The sequence below is a fragment of the Galeopterus variegatus genome, unplaced genomic scaffold, assembly GCF_000696425.1.
Source record: "Galeopterus variegatus unplaced genomic scaffold, G_variegatus-3.0.2 Scaffold982, whole genome shotgun sequence".
Classification (NCBI taxonomy): domain Eukaryota; kingdom Metazoa; phylum Chordata; class Mammalia; order Dermoptera; family Cynocephalidae; genus Galeopterus; species Galeopterus variegatus.
This window is the reverse complement of record NW_007727093.1, coordinates 625,236-641,687: the sequence shown is the minus strand read 5'-3', so window position 1 is coordinate 641,687 and position 16,452 is coordinate 625,236. Positions and strand designations below refer to the sequence as shown.

The 16,452-nt window shown below is 52.7% G+C and overlaps 1 protein-coding gene and 1 pseudogene across 2 annotated transcripts in view; one reads left to right on the top strand and one right to left on the bottom strand.

The window, feature by feature from the left end:
* CMIP (c-Maf inducing protein) overlaps nucleotides 1-16,452 on the top strand; it is a 256,524-nt gene that overhangs the window by 109,580 nt on the left and 130,492 nt on the right. The window lies entirely within an intron of this gene.
* LOC103591522 lies at nucleotides 12,790-13,269 on the bottom strand (annotated as a pseudogene). Its single transcript, XR_550584.1, has one exon. The product of XR_550584.1 is annotated as a myosin light polypeptide 6-like (transcript).

Sequence of the window (16,452 nt, the reverse complement as noted above, 5' to 3'; positions counted from 1 at the left end):
TCTGGTGTGCCTGGCAAAGGACTGGGATGCTTCAGGAGGGAGCTCAAGACAGTTTGGCTAATGACAACTCATTTCAGGGAGCGAGGGAGGAGTGGGATGGTTACCGTGGCATTTACACAAAGTCACTCCTTGGACAAGGGACACCCCGCCCCCAAGGGCAGGGCAGGACTGTGAACTTTAGCCCAGGATCTGGCCCAGATGGGCATGGAGGGATTGGCATTGTGGCCGGCCTTCCAAAGGGAAGTGTGCCCCTCTGGGTCCTAGCAGGCTTGCTCAGAGAAGAGGAGACTTTCCCCCTGTCTTTCCCATGTCAGCTTCTGTTCATCCTCCAAGACCCACTGAAACATGCTGCCTCCAGCACATCACAGCAGCTGTAGGAAAGCTGTTGGGCAGGGACTGGAGCCCTGCACCTTCATCTCTTGTCTGCATTTCTGAGTCCTTCTGCTCCACTCATGGCTCCAGCGTGGCCCGTATAAGCTTTGCAGCTCAGCACTGGAAGGAAACCGTCTGCTCTTTCTCACTCCCAGTCTCCAAATCCCTGAGGAAGGAGCCCGACATGGCCTGGCTCAGGGCAGATGCCAATCTCTGAACCAGTCACTGTGGCCACCAGGCAGGGCCATAGTATATACGTGGTGGCCTCCTGTGCTAGCCGTGGTGGCCCCATAGGCAGTCGGGGTGGGGTAATTCACAGAGGCAGTTTTCCAAGGGGAGGAAGTGATGCAAAGACAGTAGCTTTCTACATCCTGCTCCCCATCCCAGGAAGAGTGAAGTTTACTCATCCTATCGTTCAACACCCGTTGATCTGTTTTCCTGTTTGTCTCTCTGGTGGAGCACAGTGTGACTGCCTTGGGGACATGCTGGCTGTCACCCAGCTTTTCCCAGCCCTGTCTTTGGCTGGCATGCTGGGAGTGGGCACAAATGTCACAGGGTGGATGCATCACCTCACCCCTTCCTCCTGGTTTAAGGGACAGAACCAGAGAGTCCTCTCTGGACACTCACAGCCAATCAGGGAACTTCAAACAAGAAACTCAGGAGATTGGGACAAATAGTTCTTTGAAGCTGAAATCGGGCAGGGGGGACCTGGGAGACCATTGACTGTCACTTGTTTGGACAAGTGAGGCTTCTGCCACTCTGTCTCGGACATTCCTGGGCAGACAAAGGCGCTTCAGATTGGAGGCTGCCCTCTCCTCGAGAAGGAGGGCGCGCCGAGGTGGCGGGACACGCTTGTTTCCAGATAAAATTATGTGCTTGGGGTTTGGGTGGACTTAGGCCCCATTCATGCGTCTCTGTTTGCTCAGCCTGCCAGGCCCTGTACCTGGTTTCCCAGCCTCCTGGGGCAGGTCGGGCCTTGCTGTTCTCCCAGGGAGTGAAGGAGCATTATCCTCCCTTGCACTTTCTGCGTCATCTTTCTCAGGCAGGTCCCACTCACAGCGCCCAGCCATGCGAGGCTGGGTAAGAGGCTGTGGCACTAGAGCCACACAGCTGGGTTTGGGTACCACAGCTCTGCTGTGTGACCTTGGGCATGTTGCTAGACCTCTCTGTTTCCTTGTATATAGTGAGACTCATATTGCCAGCCTACCAGGTCTCGACAGGGTCTAATGCACTCGTTCCTGCTGCTCCTAGGACCCAGAGATTCCACTCCCAGTTATATTCCCAGGAGAACCGGGTGCTTCTGTCCACCAAAACATGAACAAGAATGTTCAGAGCAGCCTTAGTAATACTAGCCTACACCTGGAAAAACCCCAGTATCCATCAACAGTAGGATAGATATACAAATCGCGGTATAATCATACACTGGGCTACTATACAGCAAGGAAAACTNTTTCACAAGTGGAGGCATGGGTGCAGGAACGATTAAAACATGCACACACAAATGGATGCACACAAGGAGAATGTGCTTGGAAGCAAAGTGTCCTTGAAGCGAGGAGTGCTCGTGTGCCTGGGTGTGAATGAACACATGGGGGATGGGTATTCCAGGGCAGGAGGGCTGGAACAGAGGTCCCGCAAGGAGAATGTGCTTGGAAGCAAAGTGTCCTTGAAGCGAGGAGTGCTCGTGTGCCGGGGTGTGAATGAACACATGGGGGATGGGTATTCCAGGGCAGGAGGGCTGGAACAGAGGTCCCCAGAGTGAGTTAAAGGAAGGGTTGGTGTTCTGGTGTGCCTGGCAAAGGACTGGGATGCTTCAGGAGGGAGCTCAAGACAGTTTGGCTAATGACAACTCATTTCAGGGAGCGAGGGAGGAGTGGGATGGTTACCGTGGCATTTACACAAAGTCACTCCTTGGACAAGGGACACCCCGCCCCCAAGGGCAGGGCAGGACTGTGAACTTTAGCCCAGGATCTGGCCCAGATGGGCATGGAGGGATTGGCATTGTGGCCGGCCTTCCAAAGGGAAGTGTGCCCCTCTGGGTCCTAGCAGGCTTGCTCAGAGAAGAGGAGACTTTCCCCCTGTCTTTCCCATGTCAGCTTCTGTTCATCCTCCAAGACCCACTGAAACATGCTGCCTCCAGCACATCACAGCAGCTGTAGGAAAGCTGTTGGGCAGGGACTGGAGCCCTGCACCTTCATCTCTTGTCTGCATTTCTGAGTCCTTCTGCTCCACTCATGGCTCCAGCGTGGCCCGTATAAGCTTTGCAGCTCAGCACTGGAAGGAAACCGTCTGCTCTTTCTCACTCCCAGTCTCCAAATCCCTGAGGAAGGAGCCCGACATGGCCTGGCTCAGGGCAGATGCCAATCTCTGAACCAGTCACTGTGGCCACCAGGCAGGGCCATAGTATATACGTGGTGGCCTCCTGTGCTAGCCGTGGTGGCCCCATAGGCAGTCGGGGTGGGGTAATTCACAGAGGCAGTTTTCCAAGGGGAGGAAGTGATGCAAAGACAGTAGCTTTCTACATCCTGCTCCCCATCCCAGGAAGAGTGAAGTTTACTCATCCTATCGTTCAACACCCGTTGATCTGTTTTCCTGTTTGTCTCTCTGGTGGAGCACAGTGTGACTGCCTTGGGGACATGCTGGCTGTCACCCAGCTTTTCCCAGCCCTGTCTTTGGCTGGCATGCTGGGAGTGGGCACAAATGTCACAGGGTGGATGCATCACCTCACCCCTTCCTCCTGGTTTAAGGGACAGAACCAGAGAGTCCTCTCTGGACACTCACAGCCAATCAGGGAACTTCAAACAAGAAACTCAGGAGATTGGGACAAATAGTTCTTTGAAGCTGAAATCGGGCAGGGGGGACCTGGGAGACCATTGACTGTCACTTGTTTGGACAAGTGAGGCTTCTGCCACTCTGTCTCGGACATTCCTGGGCAGACAAAGGCGCTTCAGATTGGAGGCTGCCCTCTCCTCGAGAAGGAGGGCGCGCCGAGGTGGCGGGACACGCTTGTTTCCAGATAAAATTATGTGCTTGGGGTTTGGGTGGACTTAGGCCCCATTCATGCGTCTCTGTTTGCTCAGCCTGCCAGGCCCTGTACCTGGTTTCCCAGCCTCCTGGGGCAGGTCGGGCCTTGCTGTTCTCCCAGGGAGTGAAGGAGCATTATCCTCCCTTGCACTTTCTGCGTCATCTTTCTCAGGCAGGTCCCACTCACAGCGCCCAGCCATGCGAGGCTGGGTAAGAGGCTGTGGCACTAGAGCCACACAGCTGGGTTTGGGTACCACAGCTCTGCTGTGTGACCTTGGGCATGTTGCTAGACCTCTCTGTTTCCTTGTATATAGTGAGACTCATATTGCCAGCCTACCAGGTCTCGACAGGGTCTAATGCACTCGTTCCTGCTGCTCCTAGGACCCAGAGATTCCACTCCCAGTTATATTCCCAGGAGAACCGGGTGCTTCTGTCCACCAAAACATGAACAAGAATGTTCAGAGCAGCCTTAGTAATACTAGCCTACACCTGGAAAAACCCCAGTATCCATCAACAGTAGGATAGATATACAAATCGCGGTATAATCATACACTGGGATACTATACAGCAAGGAAAAATAAACACCCTGATAAATCTCATAGACATGTTGAGCAAAATAAGATACAAATGAATATATATTGCACGATTACGTTTATGTGAAGTTCAAGGGCAGGCAAAACCAGCCTGTAGTGATAAAGGTCAGAATTGAGGTTGCTTCTCAGGGAAACTGCCAGGAGGGGCACAAAGGGACCTTCTGGGGTGCAGGGTGGTGGTCACACGAGCGTACCTATGTCAGAGTGCATGCTTGACACCCATGTACATGACTGTACGATAGTAGCACGAGTAACTCCTCGTGCCCTCCTGCTGCAGAGAGAAGGATCCTTTAGCCGTAAGTACTCTGCCGGTGCTCATGGAACCTTCAGAGCCATGTCTCATGCTGGCAGGAATCCCAAATCCAAATTCCAGGGCTCTGCCGCCTAGTGGGGACCCTGCCAGAGAAGCACCGTGGAGGCTGCGCTGCACCGGTGCTCATGGAACCTTCAGAGCCATGTCTCATGCTGGCAGGAATCCCAAATCCAAACTCCAGGGCTCTGCCGCCTAGTGGGGACCCTGCCAGAGAAGCACCGTGGAGGCTGCGCTGCACTCACGGCTGCTACTGGGTCCCTTGATGGACTTGCCTGTCCTGGAAGTGTGTTGTGCCAGTGGCAGGGCACCGTTGCTGCAGGGCAGAACCCATTTCTTCCCATCCTTGGATGTGGCATCCGTGGCTGGTGGGGGTGGGCCTGCCACACGTATGTATCTTCCCCGGGCCCCAGAGCTCAGAGTTAGGCAATGTTTGGGCCTCAGCAAAAGAGTGTGGCCTGGAGAGGCAGACTCACATTGGACATCCCCTCGCTGCACGAGGCAGGGCACGTCACCTCTCTGGGCCTCAGTTTCCACTTCTGTAAAAATGAGGACACTGAAGGGGTGGTGTGAAGGCTGCTGAGAGACATGTGACGTGCCATCCCTTACCTGGCTTAAAGCAAAACTGAAATTCCCTCTCTTCCTCCCCTGCTTGCTACTGTGCCTCTCTGCTGTATCTCCAGCCTCTGGCATGTAGTAGGCGCTTAATAAATAGTTGTTGGCTTGGCTTGGCACTGACTTGTTAGCAGCTGTTAGAAGGTTCTCCTAACTTTTTTGCTCCAGACTTTCTCTAAAACCTCAGTATACTCATCCCAGGGGTGCTGGGAGCTGTTCAGTCTTAGATTTTTTTTTTTTTAAACCTGGAAGGAACTGTATGCACAAAAGACCTATTTTGCAGGTAGGGAAATTGAGGCCCAGTGGGGTCAGGTCCTTGCCTTCTAGAGCAGTTTGATGGGAGGATCCCCAGGCCTGGTGCTGAGGTCCATTGGGCTGTCTTTCTGCCTTTTTCTTGCGACTCCAGGGATGGGGTGGGAACCTCTGGCCTCGCCCCTTGGCTCTGACTGCAGGGCTGTGGTGTGGTCTGTACAGTCTGCCTTTCCCTCTGACTTCCGGCTCCTTCTCCCCCACTGCCTCTGACCACATGCCTTCCCTCTGTCCACTGGAAGTGGGGATATCAGAAGGCAGCTGTGTCCCCCACCTCATGCGATGGGCTGCTTGGCAAAAGCCCTGCAGCCCAAGAGCCTTGTGTCTCCCACCTCGGTGTGGCTGGGTCCCAGGGCAAGGGCACCATGCCTCAGGAGTGAGTCACTATCTCCCTGTGCCAGGCAGGAGCTCCAGGGGACAAGGGGATGACCCTGCAGAGTGAAGGCCTGGTGGGAGGAGGCCCAGCACGGCCCTGGGCTTGCTGGGGGAGGAGGGAAGACAGCGGAAACTTTTACATTCATTTCTCGCTTTTAAGCCAGTTAGCTGGGGTCAACCACACAGACCCACGGCAGCCGGAACCTTGGCTCTTGCTGTTGGAGAAGGAGACAGAAACCACAATGGGAAGGAGAGCTGGATTTGGCTACATAACAAAGTGACCCTTGAGCATGGAAAAACCAGCAAACCACCTCACCATAAGCCAACCTGAAGGGCAAAGGGTGACCTGGGAAGATGCAGTATGGTGGACAAATGAAGGGTTAAATGACCTTAGTACGCAAAAAGTGGATGTGCCTCAGTGACAGAGTGTGACCACCTCAAGGGGCAGCGTGCAAAGCACCAAGAGAGAAAAGCAGCAGGCGTCCCTGTGAAAATACCAGCCTCCTGATAGCCAAAGAGGTGTAAATTAAAGAGAAAACGTGCTGCCATTTCCACCTGGACAATGAGCAGAGGTTTAAATACGATAGTGTGTTGTTCAAGGAAGGGGCGTCCACAGTGCTCTCCTGGGCACTCTCCCTTTGGGTGTGTAGCCCCTCCTCTGACTCAGTTACTCTTCGGGTGACCTCATCCTGTTACTGTCCCATTACCACTCACTCTCATGCTGTGTCAGCCAAGAATGTTAGGAGCCACTGTTCACGAGCACCTGCTGTGTACTCGGCCTTTTGTACCTACTGTCTCACCCTGGGTGTCCTACTGTTTCGCTTTGCAGATGAGCAAACAGGCTCAGGATGGAGAAGTGACTAGGGACTAGGGCAGGGGTCCACAGCAGGTGGTGGTGCTGGAATCTGAACCCAAAGCTCCACTCTCCTTCTTGTTGTCTCTCTCTGCCACCACTTGGCCCCCCTGGTGCTCTCTGAGGGAGATGGCACTGGCTGGGCCTTAGGTGATGCTGGCATCTCTTGTCTACAGTTTTACTTTCCAGTGGCCATGACCTACAGGGGATGATTGCACAGGATGGTCCTGCCATGGAGGTAGGTGGGCTACTGAGGAGTGGCAGTATCTAGGCCCGGCATCATTTTGTGCTTTAACTTATTGGGACAAATCATCCCATAAGTACGTGAACCCTCAGTGTGGGTTTCTCGTGAAGCCTGGAAGGCCCGAAGGGCACATGTGTGCACATACACACATGCACGCGTGTGTGTGCCAGGTAGACTGACAGACCTATGCTCAGAGAGTGGTGTGGCCCAGTGGTTGAAAACACCCATGCAGGAGTTGGACTACCAAGTTTGAATCTGGTGTGCTGGTGAGTCTGCCCTCTGGGGGTAAAATGCCCTATTTGTAGCGTTTGCCAGTTTCTGCAGTGTGGATCCTCCCACTGGGGCCAAAGGGAACCTCTGAGTGTAGAGTCTGGAAGAGCTGGGCACAGTTGGCTCCTAAGACCCGGTGAGAGCTGGCCCTGCACGCACCACCATGGCTCCACCACTTCCCCGTGGGTGACCTGGGTGAGGTTACTTAATCTCTTTGAGACTCAGTGTCCTCATCTGTAAAATGGGAGTAATATCTACTTTACAGAGTGGCTGTGAGGTTAATTAAATGGGCAATTATGTGTCAAGTGCCTGCCCATGGCAGGTCTGTGTGCGTGTTCGTGTACATGCAGTTTTTCTTTTGTTCATTCTTTCAGCGTTGGCCCTCACTCCTTCAGTCCTTCAGCATCTGTTCATCCAGGACATGCTGGGCACCAGGCCTGTGCTGGAATCTTCCTTTTTCCCTCTCCCTTAGAGAATCAGCAGAGGGAGAATGGCCTCACCACCAAGCCCTTCTGCAGAGCGGCTTGGCCAGACCCTCACCTGCTGTGATTTGAGCCAAGGGTATCTGTAATTTCTCATCATGTTAGAAGTCTGCACTTGCGTGGTCAGTGAGGGTGAGGAGAAGGCCCAAGTTCAATGCTCAGGTGTGTGACGAGCTGCGTTCCTTCTGACAGTGCATCCTAGTGCCCCGCGTTGTCAGTTTGGAGGAAGTGACCAGGTGCTGCATGTCCAACTGTCGTCAAGGCCTGGGGTTGAGCTGACCCTCTGTTGCTCAGTGGGTGGCCTTGGGCAGAACTGCCTAGTTGTGAGCCTCAGTTTCCTTACCTGGAAAATGCACTAACAGTGGCCTCCTCACAGGCAACGGGAAGGTTGGTCTTGAAAAGGCCAAGGCCAAAAGGCCTGGGCTAGTCTGGCCCTGTGCTGGGGACCTCACCCTGCACTCTCTGGGACGTTCTCCAGGTTGACCCCCTGAGGGCCTGGTGATCATCCTGCCTGAACAGGGTTCTCTGAAAATGCGGCGAGGAAAGGAGAGGCTGTCTCTCTGTATCAGGAGGCCCCTGGTGCCCAGTCCCCTTTCATCCTCCCTTCAAGTGTCCAGGGCCACCAGGAATCAGGAACTCCGTTTCCTGAGCCCTTCTGTGTGCCAGGCGCTTCACAGGGTGACCTGTGGTCTGTGCAACCACCCTGCAGCATGGTTCTTACCGTTCTTCTTGGGTGGGCGCCAAAGCAGATGTGGAAATGCTCCTGTCACCCAAACAAAGGGACAGAGCGTCTCCCTTCAGAGGCTGAGCTTCTCCCGCTGTCCAGTGGACCTCTGAACACAGCTTTGGGGCATTTTGGTTCAGTCAAGAGGTAGGAATAGTATGGCCACACCTAAGAAGGCCTTCCCATAATGATGTCCTTCCAAAGAGGACAGTTTGGGAAGGGGAAAAAGGAATAGCTCTACAGTGGAAAAACCTGACAGACACGACCTTGGCCAAGTGATCAAGGTCAGTGCCAACAGTGATGTCATGCTGATGGTACGGACCCATGATAGGACGTGAGAAGGACACTCCTTTGGTGTCTTCCTCCCAGTAACCCACAACCCCAGTTTCATCGGGAGAGGAACAAATCCCAATGGAGGGGGGTCATTCTATAAAATATCTGACCAGTTCTCCTCAAAACTGTCAAGGTCATCAAAAACAAGGAAAGTCTGAGAAACCGTCAAAGCCAAGAGGAGCCTAAGGAGACCTGATGACTAAATGCAGTGTGGGATCCTGGAACAGAAGAGAGACGTGTGGGAAAACCTAGGAAATGTGAATAAAACGTGGACTTTAGTTGTAATAAAGTATTCATATTATTTCACTAGTTGTAACTATACTAGTGTACTATACTTACGTAGGACATAAATAGTAGGGGAAACTGGGTGTAGGATCCCTATATGGGAACTCTCTCTACTATGTTCTCAGATTTTCTGTAAATCTGAAACTGATCTAAAAAACAAAATTGATTAAAGTAAAAAAAGCCATCCAAAGAGGTGTGGGCTCACATGGCCTCTTGGTGCAAATGACTTGGTGAGCCACAACGCATAGCTTAGCACAGTGTGGGCTGGGTGTGTGCCCCAGCAGTCCAACTGTGTGTACCCACCCAGCCTCCACGTCAGGAGCCTCTCTCCCTAGATGCCAAGGAAGACTCACTGCCTCTTCTTGCACTAACAGGAGTCAGCCTGTGCTCAAGTTGTCTCTTATCTGGTTCTCTCCAACCCAATTCCAGTCCCCCACCCGCCTCCAGCCCTTCACCAGCCCAGCCCCTCAGCCTCAGTCTTGCTGGAGGAAGGGCGTCCGTGCAGGGAGTTATACTCTTAGACCCTTGGTGGACTCACTCACCACGACGTCCTTGGCCCCAACCCTGGAACCAGCCCAGGATGACTTTGATGTAGTGTCTGTCTGGTCCTTGGGCCCATTTCCCTTCTTCTGTGCCTGGGGCTTTTATGCATGTTCTTCCCAAGGCTTCAGAGACCTTGGGCTCACCATCTCTTCTTGGATCTTGAGTGGTGATTTCTGGCAGCTGCCTCAGACTCCCGTTCCCATCTCTGTCTCCAGAATCAGCATGGAGCTTTGGTGTGGTGTTTACCCTTAACCTTCCAGGAGCAGCAATTGTCCCTCATGCTCTTTCTATGAATGGGGTCAGTCTTGGAAAGAGCCATCTCCTCCCTTGCAGATTTCTGGGGGGGTAGGGCGAGGGTGGAGAATGCTAATTAAATGAGACATTTTGGGTTCTTCTTGGCAATTATTCAGAAACGTTACCTGGTCTGCTTCTGGTCCTTAATAGCAGCAACAGCGAGGGGGCAGGAGCCAGTGTTCTTGGCACCAACTGTGTGTGGGCTCTTTTATTCTTTGTTTTTCCCACAGCAGCCCTGGCAGGTGGGCCTCTCCGTCCTTATTTTACAGACGAGGAAAGAGGCTCTGAGAAGCTACTTGCTTGGGGTGCCCAGCTGCACATGGTTGAGTTGGGATCTCAAACCCCATTTGGTCTTATTTGAGATCCAGGTTCCTTTCTTGGTGGCCCTCCTTGCCTGTTGGCCCACAACCCTAGAATCGGCGGTGGCTGAGGACACTATGATGGGTATGAAATCGACCTGATGCTTCTCGTGGGCACTGACATGCCTCTCACAGTCAAGGCTGGTGACCGATCTGTCCCAACTTGGCTGGGACTTCCCGGCATTAGCAGTGAGAGTCCCACTTCCCAGGATCACCCTACAAGTCTCAGACAGACCAGCATGATTGGTAACTGTACCTCGCATCCAAGTTTCTTGGATTATCAGTGAGTTTCAGATTGAGAGAGAAATATAAATGTAAGATAAGAAAATGAAATGACCCCTGGCCCCTATCACCAAAGCCATAACAGTGAAGTAAAAATGTGTCTTTTCACTAAATAGGAACCGCCAGGATTTCAGATGAAGCCATAGGACGAGAACTCTTTTAAAAAGGAAGGGACATCCAAGGTTTCAAGGAGTGGAGAGGGATCTGACCTTTGGCTTGGGGAAAAGGTTGAGGACACAGGCTCAAATTCCATAATTGAAGAGGCCTGGTAGTGTTTTTGGTTTTTTTTTAGTTAGTACAGTATATCTGTTAATTTGATTGAACATAACTTTGTGGGTAGGGGGTCCTGGGTGGGAGGTAGGAGGGAGGTAGGATCAACCAGCAGGGTGACAACACAAACACGAGGGTGTCACCGAGAGAAAAGCTTTCCAAACCTCAGTCTCCTCATCTGTAAAATGGGCTTGTAATCATACTTACCTCCCTGGGTGGTTGTGTGGTGTGTGTAATGTAATGTATGTGTGTAATGTATGAGTATATGTGCCAGTTAAGTGAGTTAATGTATGTAAAGTGCTTAGCGCAGTTGTGCATGTGAACTGTTAGTGTTCTGAGCCCTCTTGAACAGAGAAAATGTCTGAGCAGGAATCTCACCAGCTTTGCTTCACCTGCCCTGCATTCTCTGCTGACTTTCTGGGGTGTAGTTTCACCCCAAATCCTCTAGAGTCTATTCCTGTGCTGTAGTACCGGTGCTACTAGCCACATGTGGCTGTTTTACCTTAAAATTAACTAAGCTTAAGAACACAGTCCTGGGCCGGCCTGGTGGCGCACTGGATAGTGCGCCGCTTGGGAAGCGCTGCGGCGCTCCCGCCCGAGGGTTCGGATCCCACATACAGACCGGTTCCCGCTCACTGGCTGAGCGAGGCGCGGGGGCAACACCGAGGGTTGTGATCCCGTTGCCGGTCCCCGGTCCGGTACGGGGGCAACACTGAGGGTTGCGATCCGTTGCCGGACACGGAAAAAGACAAAAAGACAAAAAAAAAAAAAAAAAGAACACAGTCCTTAGTTGCACTAGCCATGTTTCAAGTGCTCGGTAGCCACATGTGGCTACTGTATGTGTAAGTACAGATGTAGAGCAGTTCTGTCATCCTAGAAAGATCTATTGGGCAGTGCTGTTCCAAGAGATGCCCAGCCAAGAGCCCAGGGAGCCCACCTGCCTTACGTCCCCCTTCCTCAGTGTCCTGCTGCAGGCTGTGAATTTGCCTTCCTCTGGAGGTCTCCTGATAACCCCATGGCCCCCCATCCAGACTGCCCTCCCTCGACACCCTCCCCAACCCTGCCTGTCGCCTGTAGGCCCATTGTGGGGCAGCCTGGTGCCTCGCACTAACAGCCTTGCAGCCTGGAAGTCCTCCCACTGTCTGGCAGGAGGATGTGGTGGGTGTGCCAGGTTTGGCCCCTGGTGCTGGTGGTTTAGCCAGACTGGGTGAAGCCTGAGAGCTTAGCCTGGCACAGCCTGCCCTGGGCCCATGGTGTCGCAGAACCCATCCAGGAAAGATGGTTGTTGAGTGAAAACTGGGGAGTTCTTGGAGGCTTTAGTAATGGACAAATTTGGAAATTTAGTCAGTTACTAAAGAAAAGAGGGAGGGAAAGATTGTGGGTGGTTTTGTAAACAAGAGGCTTTGATTTTGGCCTGAAATATATTCCTCCACCCTTGCTCAATTTTTTTCACCCACCTAGGAGCAGGTTTGATGTGACAGATGTTCTGCTGGTGCTGAGGATATAGCGGTGGCCTCTGGGGACAGGTCACTGTCCCTGCTCTCGGGGGTCATAGACCAGCAAGGGAGACAGACACATGGATAAGTAGATCACACTACTTATTACTTATTACCATGTTAGCTTGGTCAATGCTAATCCCCCTAATACTGAGTGTTAGAATGGACGACTCTGAGATCACGTGGACTAGGTGTTGTCCCACGCAGATCCCAGGACCCTGTGCACAGTAGGTGCCCATTAAGTGGCTGTGGGAGAAACATTTGTGTAGGGCATTTTCATGTAGGGAGATCTTGCTCATTTCTATCTCATCTTATCCTGAGAGGGGGTATTTATTGCTCCATTTGATGGTGAAGATAATCACTTCTAAGAGGTCTACCCTGTGCTGCCACCAGAGTGCACTTAAGGAGAGGTGCCTTGTAATGGGATAGCTGAGATTAACTGAACACTTGCTACTCACTTAACCTTCACAGTAAACGTATGAGAGACCATTACTGCTATTGCCCCCCCTTTTTTGGGGGGTGCACAAAGAGCAAGTTTATTTGGTGAATGATGACAGCAAACATCATTCAGGAAAGCTTTTTTTTGGGGGGGGTGCACAAAGAGCAAGTTTATTTGGTGAATGATGACAGCAAACATCATTCAGGAAAGACAAGATGGGAGAGGTGCTGTGACAAGATGGCCTAGGAGGCCTCTGGGGCTAGATGCAAAAAGTCTCACACAGGGAAAGGCATGGGGCTATGGGGATACTGGGAACGTCCTCAGCCATGCAGCACCATGTGGACGAGCTCTTCGTAGTTGATACAACCATCGCTATCCTTGTGCCCTTCCACCAGCATCTCCACTTCTTCCTCTGTCATCTTCTCACCCACCATGACAAGGACATGCCAGATTTCAGTGCCCATTACAGTGCCGTTCCCTTCTTTGTAAAACACCCGAAGGCCTTCAACATAATCCTCATAGGTGCCCTGGTCCTTGTTCTTGGCCACAGTCTGCAGCATAGGCAAGAAGTGCTCAAAGTCCAGTACCTTCACATTCATCTCATCACTCTTGGGGTTCTCCAGGACCTTGGGCACCACGGCGTTGGTGGGGTTCTGGCCCAGGGCCCTCATCACGTTCCCACATTGGCTATATAGGATCTTGCCATCACCTGTTCAGTCAAACAGCTGGAAGGCCTCCTTGAATTCTGCAGTCTGGTCCTCGGTGAAGTCACACATCTTGACTGCTCAGCTCTGCTGGACCTTTTCCTCATTTATCCCCATTTTATAGAGGAGGAAACTGAGGCACAGAGAAGTGGGACACTTGAGCCTAGGTCACACAGTGGTGGAATGGGGGTACCCAGGGCTTCCACTGAGTTTTGGCAGCTCAGAACATTTCTGAGAAGCCAATTTGGACTGAATTGACCTTGCAGTGACCCCTCTGCCTCAGCCCCCATGCCACTTGTGGAGACAGCTCCAAAGCTGTTGCTGGCCCACCTTTTCTAGCAGGCTTGGAGCAGGGCACAGAAAACATTTCCCCAAGTTCTGAGCTGGTGGGTCTCCAGAGTGATGATCTGGGCCCCAGGAAGGAGCATCCCACAGGAGATAGACTTTATCCATTAGTGAAGAGTAAACACCAAGAGGGTCCCTGAGGACAACTCATCCCTGCTCCTCTTGTACCTCTGTGGTTCCCCTGGGGATGCTTGAATTACTGCCAGCCTGAGAGCAGTGAAGTCCTGAGCCAGAGACACCACCACACAAGGCCTTGGGTGTTTTGGGTGGTCAGGAGGTCTGAGTTCAAGTCCTGCCTCTGACCCTTCCTGGCTGCATGAGCTTCAGGTCTTATGGGGTGTGTGTGGACAGTGATCAGTGACAGTCTCTTGGGGCTCAGTGTGTGGCTCAAAGTCTGACCTTTTTGATCCCTTGGCGAACACTTGAATAAATTTTGTAGACTGGCTAAATTCTAAAACTTTTCAAAATAAAAGCGAGTTCTTGTAAATGCTTAGTGCCTGGTGCTATTTTAAACACTCAGTATATATTATCTAATCTAATCTCTGCAGCAACCCTTGAAGCAGGCACTACCATTTGTCATCAGATCTGAGATTGCTTGTAAGATAACCCATTCTCCTATATACCCCCAGAGCTTTATTATCACATCAGTTTTAAGGCACGTTCAACTGTGCATCTTTGAATTGATGAAATACAGCGTTATGTCCATTTTACAGACGAGAAAATCAAGGCACAGAGAGATGCGGTAGGTTGCTCAAGGACACACAGCCAGTGAGAGGCAGAGCCAGGATTCGAAGTTAAGTACCGTGTTACCAGAGCTGGCGTCTTAACCACTGCAGTGTGCTGTGGAATGATGTGACCTGAGCCTAGCACAGAACAGTGGTTGAGAGAGTGCATATCTAGAGTTAGATCCAGTTGTGGATCCCACTCCCAGGACTTACCAGCTGCTGTGTGGCTTTGACATGTTTCATTACCTCTCTAAGCCTTGGCGTTCTCATCTGTAAAATGCAAGTGTCATAGCAGGGATTAAATTCTATGAAGTTCTGGAGGTGCTTGGCCACAGTGGTGGCTGCTGTATTCACCACCATCCACCACCACCATCCACCACCACCACCATCCACCACCACCACCATCCACCACCACCACCATCCACCACCACCACCATCCACCACCACCACCATCCACCACCACCACCATCCACCACCACCACCATCCACCACCACCACCATCCACCACCACCACCATCCACCACCACCACCATCCACCACCACCACCATCCACCACCACCACCATCCACCACCACCACCATCCACCACCACCACCATCCACCACCACCACCATCCACCACCACCACCATCCACCACCACCACCATCCACCACCACCACCATCCACCACCACCACCATCCACCACCACCACCATCCACCACCACCACCATCCACCACCACCACCATCCACCACCACCATCCACCACCACCATCACCACCACCACCACCACCACCACCACCACCACCACCACCACCACCACCACCACCACCACCACCACCACCACCACCACCACCACCACCACCACCACCACCACCACCACCACCACCACCACCACCACCACCACCACCACCACCACCACCACCACCACCACCACCACCACCACCACCACCACCACCACCACCACCACCACCACCACCACCACCACCACCACCACCACCACCACCACCACCACCACCACCACCACCACCACCACCACCACCACCACCACCACCACCACCACCACCACCACCACCACCACCACCACCACCACCACCACCACCACCACCACCACCACCACCACCACCACCACCACCACCACCACCACCACCACCACCACCACCACCACCACCACCACCACCACCACCACCACCACCACCACCACCACCACCACCACCACCACCACCACCACCACCACCACCACCACCACCACCACCACCACCACCACCACCACCACCACCACCACCACCACCATCACCATCATCATCATCATCACCACCACCATCATCATCACTACCCTGATCATCACCACTGCCACCGCCACCGCCACTGCCATCATCGCCATCGCCGCCACCACCACCACCACCACCGCCACTACTACCATCACTGTATTAGTCCATTTTGTGTTGCTATAACAAAATTACCTGAGACTGGGTAATATATAAAGAACAGAGGTTGATTTGGCTTATGATTCTGGGACAGCTACATCTGGCATGGGCCTCAGGCTGCTTCTACTCATGGCGGAAAGTGGCAGGCAGCGGCAGGTACAAGCAGATCACATGGTGAGAGGAAGCAAGAGAGACACAGAGAGGAGGTAGCAGGGTCCTATAAACAACAAGCTCTCGTGGGAACTGATAGAGTGAGAACTCACTCACTACCCCCGCCCCCCCGGGAGAGCATTAATCCATTCATGAGGGATCTGCCCCCATGACTCAATCACTTTCCAACACTGCCACATTGGGGATCAGATTTCCACATGAGTTTTGGAAGGGACAACACATCCAAACTCCATCAACCACCATCACCATCACCATCACCATCACCATCACCATCATCATCACCATCACCACCACCACCACCACCACCATCACCACCATCACCATCACCATCACCATCATCATCACCATCACCACCACCACCACCACCACCATCACCACCATCACCATCACCATCACCATCATCATCACCATCACCACCACCACCACCACCACCATCACCACCATCACCATCACCATCACCATCATCATCACCATCACCACCACCACCACCACCACCATCACCACCATCACCATCACCATCACCATCATCATCACCATCACCACCACCACCACCACCACCATCACCACCATCACCATCACCATCACCATCATCATCACCATCACCACCACCACCACCACCACCATCACCACCATCA